The sequence below is a fragment of the Amblyomma americanum genome, chromosome 1 (genome assembly GCF_052857255.1).
Source record: "Amblyomma americanum isolate KBUSLIRL-KWMA chromosome 1, ASM5285725v1, whole genome shotgun sequence".
In the NCBI taxonomy this organism is placed as follows: Eukaryota; Metazoa; Arthropoda; class Arachnida; order Ixodida; family Ixodidae; genus Amblyomma; species Amblyomma americanum.
The window spans coordinates 402,543,048-402,554,526 of record NC_135497.1 but is presented as its reverse complement, the minus strand read 5'-3'; positions in this window follow the sequence as shown (position 1 = coordinate 402,554,526).

Genomic DNA, 11,479 nt, shown 5'->3' with positions numbered 1-11,479 from the left:
TTTTGTATGTTCCCAATGCCGATTTCATCGCCATCCTTGTTTTCCACACATCCCTCACTGTTTCTGTAACCTTTTTCGTAAACGACTATAGACACCAAATTTTTCCTTGCATGGAGCACCCTAAGGTATTTGTGTATGAACACTAAATAATGTATAATTGAATTTCTTTTTGACACTGTTTCGGTTTCAGTTCCATCAACCGCACGACGACTGTGATGTCAAGTTGATCTTTCGATCATGTGATCCACTAGAAAAACTGTGGTATAATTGCTGACAGGTCATTTTTTGTCATTCCGGGTCTTGGACGAGGCTGGTTTAAATGTCATAGTGAATTAAAACTACACATCAGTGATTATATTACAGATTTCTAGTGGATCACGTGACGAGACATCAACTTGACGTCAGTCGTCATTCGGTCGATGAAATTGAAAACAAAACATCATGAGAGAAGAAATTTAATTACAAATTGTTTAGCAGTTGGCAAATACCACCCAGTAATCCATGTATTCTAATGTCTAACGAATCATTTGACAGAAGAAAATGCACAATAAAATTAGGCGTCTATAGTCCTTAATCGATAATTCCTGATGTGCACCGCAACTGCTGTCCGGATGTTTTCTTTTCAGTTTTCTAGGTCACTGTCTCCATTTTGTGTCTGCATTCCTCATGTACAGGTAACTGAAAACTTTCTCGCCCCACTGCTTTTCCTTCATTTTTCTCAACCGGTTCTCAAAATCTTACTGCTAGCTTCTCTGCTCTTGAGCGATACCCATCCCTTGTCACCTTGTATCTCCTGATTTGGTGTATTGCCTTGTGCTCCCAAAGCTAGCCTCCTTATGCCGTGTTGTTTGATTTTTAACCTTGCTTGAACCTTTGGTCTCACGCACAGTTACGCACTGCTTAAAGTCGGACTAAGAACCATCACCCCTTTCCAGATCCCTCTTACCATTTCGTACCTGTTCTAATTCCGCAATGCCCTATTTTTCATGAGAGCAAAATTTCTACTACCTTTAGTCATTACATAGTTTTCATGCTCCGTCAGATACTCAGCACAGTTATTTATCCCTGCCCCAAGGTACATGTACTTATCCACTACCTCTAGCATGATTGCCTGTATTGTATGATCACCGCCCTCATCATTAAATGTCATGACTGCAGATTTTTCTTTACTAAACTTGAAACCTAATCTATTGCCCTCTGTACCGCAGATGCCCATCAACCTCTGCAAATCTTCCTCTTGTCAGCCATTAGCACTATATCATCCGTGTTCATTAGTCTCTGTAATGACTGTTGAAGCTTAGTCTGCTCCTTGCCTAAGCCCCCACTGTATCTCTAAAGGCTTTGATACATGTTTCCCATTTTATCATCATCATTTATCGGACCCTTAAGAACCCTTTACAGGGTATGACATAAGGGGTGGGGGGCGACATACATCCTACAATGCATGGAACACAGTCAAACAAGTTGGAACACAAATTAAAATAAAAATCTAGTAAAAGTTTAAATATACAATGAGTACAATAAGTATAACACCAATACAATACAATGAAATAAAGGTAATTTTAATGCTCAAAGGAAAACTGTAACAGCTCTTTAAATTTCACAGGACCACGTTTCATGACAGTAGACTCTGGTAATTCATTCTATTCCTGTATTGCTGTTGGTAGAAATGATTTATTAAAAGCAGGCATTGACCATGCAGACTCTGCACACTTATGCTGTTGAACAAACATAGTGATGAATGTGCTGGCGGGCGAAGAAGAGATTTGCGCAGATTGTTACTTTCACTCCATCTTCCACATTCAATGTGCTGTTACGTTTCGCCTACGACGAGCGGTATAGCCGGCGCGGATGCAACGGACGCCGGGGCTTCGTTCAAAGTGGCGTTCATTTTGGCCCGTTCAGTGCTGCCGCAACGCCTCCCGCCAAGCGCGTCCAGGCAGGTTTCAATGCCACGTGTCTTCGTGTGTGCGTGTGTGTGTGTGCATGTTGGTGCCCACGCTTGTCAAAGCGCGGCAGCCGGGGAGAGGAGCTCCCCAACTGGGAGGCAAGGAGGTCTGACCGGCGCCGGCCCGGCGGACGCGTCACGTCACGTCTCAACGTGTCCGTGCGTCGCAGTCGCGTGCGCCTCATCCCGAGCCGTTCCTTCTTGCCCTCGACTCCGAGGGTATAAAGGCAGCTGCCCCGGACGCCAAGAGAGAGGCTTCGATTTCTTCCGTCGAGTAACGTGGTCGCCCGTTTCTCCACTTCAGTCGGCCTGACCGGCTGCTCTTTTGCGATGCTAGAATAAACAAGTTGTTCTGTTGGCAGTCGACTCATCCTTTGCCAGGACCTTTGTTTCCAACTGTGCCCCAGGCCGCCAGGCCAACGCTACCCTTGGGGCTTGCAATCCATTTGCAACAGTGCCCAGTTTGTCCCACTCATAATGCCTTCAATAATGCTGTTGTAGGCTTCGTCCATATCCAGAAATGGTAGCCACTGTGCCCTGTGTTCCTTTTCAGCAATCTCGACACACTGAGTCAATAAAAACAGATTGTCCTATAACCTCCTTTGTTTCTGGAACCCATTTTGTAGCTCCTCTAGCATCCCCTCGTTATCCACCCATGCCTGCAGCTTGTTGTTTATAATCTGCATCACCACCCTGTACACCACTGACGTCACTGTTATGGGACGGTAGTTCTTTATGTCAGCTTTATCCCCCTTTCCCTTATACAGGGTGCTTCACCTAAGACACTGCACAATTTTTAAAAGTAGGCTTTTTCAGTTATGAGAGCAATTTTTTCATTATAGCATTATCAGTGGCGTATTACATCAGAATGCAGCTAAGTCGTGCTAACAAGCAGGCTGGTTAACTAATATCGAATAGTTAAAACTTTAACTATTACTGTTAGTATCCTTAATTATTAAGAGGCATGTAACCCACCATAAGTAATATCCATATCAGTTTTTAGAATTTCTATAATGCGGTTACCCTTGGCACTGTGGCCCAACAAATTAAGGCTACATTGCACCAAAATACATGCACTTTCAAGAAGCTTGCAGGCAAAGCGACTTCTTCAGTGCACATAACCCGTCAAAATAGCCAAAGTTTGGGCCACAGCACCGAGGGTAACTGCATTTTGGAAATTCTAAAAGCTGATATTGTTAATACTTACGATGGGCTACACGCTTCTTAATAATTATTGAGCCCAATAGTAATAGTTAAAAAGTTAACTCTTCAAGATTAGTTAACCATCCTTCTAGTTAGCACGTCTTAGCTGTGCCCTGAATACTGCACCGCTGACAATCCTATGCCGAAAAAAGTGCTCTTCTAACTCGAAAAGATTATTTTTAAAAATTGCATAAAGTCTTAGGTAAAACACCCTGTATATCATGTTCATCCTGCTTTGTTGCCTTCGGGAGCTTTCCCATCCATTATCATTTTGCTAACTACATAATATTTGCTCAAATTTTGCTCCTAGCTTCTTTATTAACTTAGTCAAAATACCATCTGGTCCTGTCAGTGTACTACTAACCGGGAATTTTCTTCTCTGCCCTTTCCCACTCTCTTTGTTCAAGTGATACAATTGCAGTGAATGGTCTATCCTCCTTCGATAAATTGTATGCAACATTTCTTCATTTCTAAAATTTTTCTGTCATCCTTGTCCCTATATGTTCTATTTTTTCTCATCCCTTTCTAACCGAATACCTTCATTTGTAACTATAAATTTCCGGTCTAGCCTGGTCTTATTACTCATTACCCATGAAGTTCAGATGTTTCGAAAATTTCTTAGCTGCTTTTCTGTCCTTTGTTTTTACTTTTAACTATCGAGCCCCCTTCTAGTTTTCTCATTGATCAAGTAGGGTGCTTTCCTTCTACAGTTTATGAAGGTATCCCATTTTCTGTTTACTTAAGGTTCTAGTTCCCCCATTTGCTTGGATTATCTGTTTTCCATGGAGGCTTCTTGATGTTTCTTTATGGCCTTCCTGATTTCCTCATCCCACCAGCTGTTGGGTTTGTGTCATCTTTTTTTTTTGGCCTGATTAGCATCTTTGCGAGCTCTAGCTCAAACAACCGAGTTACATTTGTATCAGTGCATTCCGCTTTATTATCAGAAATTACTTCCTCAGTTTGTTTGGCTGCTGCTTCTACTTTTTTTACCAAGTAAAAAATTGCAACTGGTTGTTCATCTTGCCTCTTTCCTACACTGGTTTCTCTTCTGAAACTCAGCTTGATGCATTTGTGGTCGTTACCTAGATCTCTGGAGCCATGTCCATTTATGATCATTACCCCTAGCCTATCATACATTATATGTGCCATAAGTGTAGAATCTGTCATCGAGTGCACACTCCTTGCCTCTCATGTTATGAGCCCTTCACACTTCTCAGTGCTGTTACATACAACTAAATCATTCCTGTCACACATATCCAGTAGCATACTTCCTGTAGAATCTGTGTACCTATCCAGGTCTTTCCTGTGTGCATTCATGTCTCCTAACATAATTGTCTCACCCTCTTCTTCTAGCTCATCAATGTCACTTGCAATACATTCTAACATTTTTCCTGTTTTCCTCTTTGGCATTAGCTCCTGTCCACACGTATAAAAGCCAAGAAGCCTTTGCTTTCCTGCCACTTTTCCTTTTAGCCATCAATGTTCCTTGGAATCTTTTTGACCCTTTGCCAATTCGTACTTTTATGTATGAATGCCTCAATTCCACCCCCTTTCTGCTGCTCTCTGTTCTATTTCAATGTTCCCATGCGTCAGGATTACAGGGTGGTTGCTCCATGTCCCTAAGATGTGTTTTCACAAACCCATATATCATTGATTCCTCCTGCCTTAACTGTTCTTCTATTTCCATCCATTTCAGTCTATTCCTGCCACCTTGCATGTTAATGTCTGAATTAACATGACACTGGCGCTTACCTGTATTTCTTCTCCTGTGGCTCCAATGTTTCTTTGATCTTGATTGTTTCCTTGGTTCGTCCTTGTCTACACTGGTGCCCTCAGGGCTCTGCCCCCCCCCCCCCCCCAAAATGCTCTTGCCTGGCGACCTATCCTACCCCCTACCTTCTTGCCAGTGGCACCACTGTAGTAGTGAATGCCATCCTGTGCAAAAAGGTGGGAGCTGGCCTCATACACGTCCTTTAACGTCCATTACGCTATATCCAAGTCATTGGCTTATTACCCCAGTGACATGGTTAGCCTCAACGATCCTTCTTTCTATCCCACTAGACTGCCCCTGTACCTCTGGGGTTGTGCAATGATTCACACTGACACCGTTCCCTCCTTCTCTGCATTCATCCTCACGCTCTCTTAGCTATCACCGTAGTCTAGAATTTTGAACACTGTAGACCAGACCTTCGTTATTGGAATGCTCCCTATATTTCTGCACATGCACCAGAAAATAAAGTGGCGAGAGGAAAATTTAACGTGAGACGACATATACTTTCTTGTTTATTTTATTTGGGATTAAGCTGACTCTCTATGTAGTCACCCGTTTTTATTTACATTTTTCTTTTATCTGACATCGACTGTGACTAAACTGCCAAATCCTCATCCCAGCGCTATGAGGTCGCCTTCGTGAGACCGGCACGTGAGTTGCTTGAGGAGGCTAATCTGCTTTTCCATTCTCGATTTCTCAAATTCATTCCCAGTAAAAAAAATTTGAAATTTTAATTGGACCAAATTGGGCATTCCAGTTGGTTCCAGTTGTGTTTTAGCCACCCTACCGATTGGAACCAACTGGACCAACTAATTGTACTCATTAGGCCCTATAATAGGCATGCAGTTATTGCATCCAGAAAATATTCACACAATATATACTTCAAAACTAAGTTGCAGAAAACACACAATGTGAGAAATATTTCTACAACTTATCATATTATTAATGTGCTCAGACTTGTGAGGACTGCAGGGAGATACTGATTGATACCAATAAACATTTTTACTATGAAATTGGAAATCGCATAGTTTTATGGGAATCAAAACCAACAAATGCGTATACATCACACACAAGAAACACTTCACATTCAGACACTAATAGCATGTATTAGCTCAAAATATACCGCATCTAGCGAACACACTTCCCTGCTCCAAATTATGCAGGGTGTTTCATCTAAGACTTAACACAATTTTTGAAGTCTTTTGAGTTAAAAGGTCACTTTTTTTGGCATGGCATTGTCAGCGATGTAATACATCGAAACAGAGTTAAAATGTGCTAACTAGTAAGCTGGTTAAACAATATCGAATAGTTAACTTTTTAACTATTACTGTCAGGCTCCTTAATTATTAAAAGGTGTGTAGCCCACCTTAAGTAAAGCTCTTGCTTGGGCTAGTTGGCTTATGCTTCAAGCATGAACCAACGAGCCCAAGCAAGAGTTTTACTTGCCCACACTTCTACAATGGGACCTTTTATGTATCAAAGTTTCTGCACCAATCCCCCCATTTTGTGCGTTAACCTGATTGCCGTCTCAACCTGCCAGTCTCATGTGATATCGTATTGCTTGAGAAGGTGCCATTGGAAGCACAATCTGTCTGGCATTTTAGGGCCATCTTGAGTATACGTCAGGCGTGTATGTATAATACTCAGGTCCAAAAGGGTGCTTGTCCTGTCCTGTGTGTTCTAGTTTTGTCCTCGTTCGTCGTGTCATTTTCATTACATCTTCATGCCCACCTTGAGTAATATCCATATCAGTTTTAGAATTTAGAAAACGCGGTTACCTTTGCCACTGTGGGCCAACAAATTTGGATACATTGTGCAAAATACTTCTGCTTTCGAGAAGCTTGCAGGCAAAGAAACCTCTCAAATGCACGTAACTCGTTGAAATAGCCAAAATTTTTTGAGCCACAGTGCCATGGGTAATCGCATTTTCAAAATTCCAAAAACTAATATGAATATTACCTATGGTGGGCTACATGTTTCTCAATAAAGGTGCCTAACAGTAACAGTTAAAAAGTTAACTATTCAATATTAGTTAACCAGTCTGCTAGTAGCTGGCATAAACTCTGTGCAACTCCAAACATTCTCAAATGTTGTTGTGAATTCAAAACAAAGTGGGTGCCTTTGTCTTGCATAAAAGTCTACACATCTTTCTCGTTACTATAAATTAACGTAATGAGATGTGGGATCCAGTAAACTGGATTACAGGTAGAGGAAATGCAAGAACCAATTTGGAGGGTTTACATGGCAACGGCTTCTGGTTTAGGCTGGGAAAGCATACTTTGTACAGTCAGAGAAACAGGATACGATGACCATATAATCTGATTATCTCGAGCAAACACCATCTCAAGCAGAATTTGTAAAATTGGATTTCCAGTATGAGAGCTATGATGTCGCGCAATAAAATGAAATAAAAATTAAGGCATTTAAGTATGTGACAGGCATATATGCGTATGTTCTGTGATACAACTTTAAAGCAACGTTTAAGAGTTATTTTCACTCATTAGTAAAATGTAGAGAGACAGAATGTAAAGGTGACCAGTTCCCAATCTAGCCAGTAAAAGTGAGCACTGCTGACTGTTAACTGATGTGTATACCACTGAACACATCTTGAATTTTAGTGTGTGCTATTAGTTGCTGACTATCAATATCTTCAGCAAAATATACCTACTCCACTGCCAGTCTGGTTTTCTAAGAAAGAAATTAAACGAGGCATCGATAGGCATCAGAAATTTGGAAAACAGCCAATTCGAAGTTAGGCCAAAGAATGTCGAAAAAACCAGAAATGCAGTGATGGCTTTTGTCTTTACTGGTGTCCCTTTGCTGCGACTTGAAGTTGACGGCTTTTGTGTTCAAGATGAACCAACAACCCTGTTAACACGATCCTGAACTATACAAAAGTCACATGCATAAACATGCATTCGTAGCATTCTCACTGAGCCATGTTATGAAGGTGGTGTGTTGCTAAGCTGAAGAGACGATAAGAGAGAGAAACCAAGAAAAATCTGACCTAGATAGGCACAATAATGCATGCTTAGCTTTTGAGTGCACAGATTCAGTTGGCTAGACCTAGCTTGTGCACAGTGTACAAGTTAGTGTAAATGCAACTATATGACGTCCGACAAAACTATTGTGTAAATCTGTCCCAATATTACTTGAAATAGATTGTGAGGAAAGTTCTTACGCATAAGAGAGATTGTATTGGTTTGCTGAGCTGAGCAAGCAACTAAGCACTTCATTAGAACAATTTATTTTAACGTTTATTATACCTAACTAGTACTAAATGACAATACTTGGAGTGAGCTTTGACATGATGTGTCAAGTAGGAACTTGATGAGTTTGTAATTTACTAATAAGAAATAATCAACCATTAGCATCCAAGCACAGCCATACGGCTACAAAGGAAAGCTTTGTGGCTCTTTTTTGTAGCCTTATGGCTACACTTGGGCGGATGTTAATGACTAATTATTCCCTTATTACAAATATTCTCTGCCCTGGGCAAATTACTTCAATCAGTGGATGGACATCATCATTTACTGGGTGGATTTCTGCAGTGACCAGCTCAAAGGACAAGAGGCTAGTAAGCCTTGTGAGGTGGAAGGCCATTCCAGCCTTTAGTGGCAAAAACAAAAATCAATCTTGAAATGCAGTGGCATGAGCTAACTAGGCACAACAGTACTGGTGCGGCTAGTGCAGAAGGAAACATGAGTCAGAACAGATTAGTTGGTTATGTTACGGTAAAGAGTTAAAAAAAACCCTGCAGTTTGTGCACAACACGAAGAAATTTGAAGATTCACCTTTTGGTGCTGTGACAGTGGAGCTTAAAAAATAGTCTGAGAAAATAAAACGAGGGCTCAGGTCAGAACTCATTCTAGGATTTTAGTTAAGTTAGGTTTGTGCCATGCAAAATGCTGTTTTGGAGAACTAAAACACGGGTATGTATTGCAAGAAGGCAGACCCCATATAGCCATCAGTGAAGGCATGTAACAAACATTGAAGGGAAAGTCATAATTTAGGTAATAAAATGCTGAGACCCAAGGGCAATGCCTTGGGGGACGTCCAAGATGGCAGGAAAGGGCAGGATGCATAAGAATTGGCAAGGGAAATCTTCCGACGGTTGGCTGTTTAAGCTTGGATCCAGTTTAGAGCTATTGGATACAAGTTAAAGCACGACAAAAAAAGCTATACATAAATAAGCGAATAGCATGCTTTTTTAAAGCCAAGAAAAAGCATCAAGGGGGATATTGCAGTCAAGGTGCATGTGGTGGAGAACAAGAGTAAGTTGGCTATTGCAGGAATGTTTTCTAAAAGCTTGCCAATTTGGGTGAAACAACTTAATGGGCCAAAACAGTCTAGCAGGCCAAGAGTACAAAATGTGTTTGGTGGTTTGCAGCACATGGCAATGGCATAAATAGGGCCATAGGTGCTGGGTAATGATGGGCAAGAAACAGAGAGGGGTGAAGCTATGATGAGGCAGGAAGCTATCTACACAGCATGCACCAGATATGTGTACACTGAGCTTCCTGTCCTGTTGATGCTTGCTGCAAATTTCACAAAACTTGATATGAGTGTACTGTCGGGTGAACCGGCGGTAAGTTGGCATGCTAAAACTGCGCTAAGGGACGAGGACAACAGAGCAAGAATTGCTACTATGTGCAGTGGTGTTGTTTTCCATCCTCATTGTTCCTGACATATCTTTACCAGCTCCACAGGGCTCATTTTGCAGTCTACTGTTTAAAGTGTTGTCAGGTAAAGCCAATTGCCATTCTTCAACCAGCAAACTGCTGTGCCATACAAATCCTTCCAATCGCCTTCATAATTTGTAAGATAAATGTAGTTCTGTAGTCACATAGTCAAAATAACACAGATCAATTGCTTCTGTCATCATCAGAACTAAAAATTAACCATAATTTTTAACCATAAAAAATAACCATAATTTCATACATACAGCCATTTCTCATTAGTACAGGCCTCGTTAATATGGACTCAAACTGTTTACAGTGTTTCTGGGGAAAAAACTTTTTTTCAATGCACTTTGTTAAGATGGAAACTTTGCTCATCAAAGCGGACAGAGTGAAAATGTGTATGGCCTATTGTCGCATGTGTTCTTGTCTCATTAATGTGCAGAGGGGAAAGACTTAAAACTTTGGATTTGAGCAGATAATCAAACACTGCCTGTATCATATATCTCTTGCACACTGGAATTGCCATCACAATGCTTGCCCCACTGTCTGCACAGAATTTTATGCTAACCTGTGAACTGCCAGGCACACTGACTTCTGACCAGCTCACGCACTTTCTGGTTGCCAAAGCACTTCTCTTTCTAGTGTAAAAATCACTGTCAGGGCTCGGCGACTCACATCCTGGCTTAGATTGCTCATGGCTTAGACTACTAATTGCACAAAATGAATTAAGCTGCTTAAAAATAAAACAGAACCGCTTGCTTATATTAAAACCTCTCAGATGCCTACCCGCAGCCCTCAAGGCTATGTTAGCTCTTTTTATACAGAGTACACCGCAGAAGAAAAGAAAAATGGAATGGTCCTGTTTCAGGCATGTGCGGCAGGCAAGAACAGAACTAGGCGCCGGTGCAAAGCGGGGCATCTGCTATTGCAAGCAGCAACAGCCATATCATTCAATCCGAGGAGTAAGGGAATGGGTTCAAATTAAATGCGGTCTTTGCCTTGACACATCAATAGCTCCATTGATAATACAGGACTCTCAAAAAAACAGGTCAACGTCAATATTGCAGAGCCAACCACCATGCAACAGTGCTTAGCACATTTCAAGGAAATGAAATAAGCGTTGTTATTGTAACTTTGAATGTGTGCAGGAATGGTACTGTCGTGACCACACAAATGTGAATAGAGAAGTGGGCCAGGAAGCCCAGCCAATCACTGAGGAAGGTGCAAATATGCATCTATATGTCAGCAAATAAATTTTTGTTGTGTAAATTGTAAGGAGGATTAAAGAAATCTGGGAAGTGTTCTACACTGCTGACACACAGCTGATTGTGCTCACCATCCCTGTCATTCAGCAGACATGTAATCATGTCCGTAGCAAGCAGTCACAGGTAAATGAAGGTAGCAGGGTGCATGTGCATCCATGACATCTCCTTCTCAAGGCTTTGAAAATTTCTTAAACAAACTGGTGCGGCTGTCCCAAGGAGTGCTGCTCAACAACCGCTTAACACCAGTAAAGCAAAGTTCACGAGCTACTCTGCAACAATAGAATTGTGCACACATCATCCACTTTGGTACTGCTGATCTCCCAATCGAAAGGGACTGTGAGCAAAACAACAAACAGTGTCATGGCCCATGAGGCGGTTCAAGATCGCCGCATTTTTCTTATTACAATGGAAATTAAGATTCCACAACTTCATATTGCCAAGCATTTGTCAAAACAAAAAGAGAAAAAAAAAGCAATGGGAAAGATTTGCTTCATATATATATTTTTTCATCGACTTGTTATGCCCAACTTCCTCCGTGGACAGTTCTGATCCCATAAGCTGCTGCCAGTTTTTTTTTCTTGCGTAACATAGAGTGAAATGCTCATTGAAA